At 44.3% G+C, this 1,252-nt stretch overlaps 1 long non-coding RNA gene across 2 annotated transcripts in view; it reads left to right on the top strand.

Moving 5' to 3' along the window:
• LOC104998030 overlaps positions 1-1,054 on the top strand; it is a 13,872-nt gene extending 12,818 nt beyond the window's left edge. For both annotated transcript variants that reach the window (XR_826403.1, XR_826400.1), the window contains exons 3-4: positions 89-215; positions 706-1,054. This is a non-coding gene — a long non-coding RNA (uncharacterized LOC104998030). The remainder of the gene's footprint in view (positions 1-88; positions 216-705) is intronic.
• Positions 1,055-1,252: the final 198 nt, after the last annotated feature.

Here is a 1,252-nt window from a genome sequence, read left to right as displayed (position 1 = left end):
GACCAGTTCTCTGAACTTGCCATTTTCATCTTGGGTCACATTGCAAAGTCTTCCCATGGCCACATGGCATCTGTACTTTGTATTTCAGGGACGAATGACGTTCCAGGATGTGGCCATAGACTTCACTCAAGAGGAGTGGGAATGCCTGGACCTCAGTCAGCGGGAATTGTACAGGGACGTGATGTTACAGAACTACGGGAACCTGGCCTCCTTGGGTGAGGATAACTGCCTTCCAGAATCCCTTATCTACCCACTGGGTTTTAGTTCCGTCATGTCAAGAATGTCTTCTGAAATTTTCTGCTTCCCACAGTTTCAGATCTCTGCGTTCTAGGGGAAAATGGGTATTTGTGAGTTTAGAAAGAAAGGCTTCATGATGATTCATTATACGGGTGACGTTTTTCTTCCTTGATGTACTCTGCCTCCTTCCTTCTAGGTTCGTGGTAATTGTGTAAGTTCTGTGGTATTAAATAGTTGTACCCTCTCTTAATTTCACATCGACATCACTTACTTTGCCTTAGTACTACTTGACCAGAATCTCAGGATCTGATTGTGAGGTGTGTGTTAGTCTTGTATAGCTGCTTTGAATATAGTATTTAAGGAAATCGTTTTCTAGAACAAAATGCGTTGTCGTTTCACCTGAATACATATTGGATTCGATACTGATGAATCTCTAACAACACAAATATTCCTTTCTCTGATAAATAGGGCTTGTGTCTACACTGGACCTGGTCGCCTTTCTGGAACAATTGAAGGATCCCAGGAATACGAGAATGGAGAAAACAACCATTTACCCAGGTAGGTATGAATGGATGGAGATGATGACTCAGATGAGAGGTCCGAGGAGCAGCGAGGAACTCATCCTTCATCACATAGTGTTGGGAGATTTGCTTCAATGGAAATGGTTTTCAAAAACCTGGGTTTGTGTCTACTACTGTGATAGAAATGTATCACCTGCCCCATTCTCTCTCTGAAATCATTCATGAATTTATCTCCAGTGATTACTTTTCTCCATCACAGATCAGATCAGATCAGTCGCTCAGTTGTGTCCGACTCTTTGCAAACCCATGAATCGCAGCACGCCAGGCATCCCTGTCCATCACCAACTCCCGGAGTTCACTCAGACTCATGTCCATCGCGTCAGTGATGCCATCCAGCCATCTCATCCTCTGTCGTCTCCTTCTCTTGCCCCCAATCCCTCCCAGCATCAGAGTCTTTTCCAATGAGTCAACTCTTGGTATGAGGTGGCCAAAGT

Source organism: Bison bison, unplaced genomic scaffold (genome assembly GCF_000754665.1).
Source record: "Bison bison bison isolate TAMUID 2011002044 unplaced genomic scaffold, Bison_UMD1.0 scf7180017852765, whole genome shotgun sequence".
NCBI classification, from domain to species: Eukaryota; Metazoa; Chordata; class Mammalia; order Artiodactyla; family Bovidae; genus Bison; species Bison bison.
The sequence above is the reverse complement of the archived record's forward strand: the minus strand, read 5'-3'. Positions and strand labels throughout refer to the sequence as shown.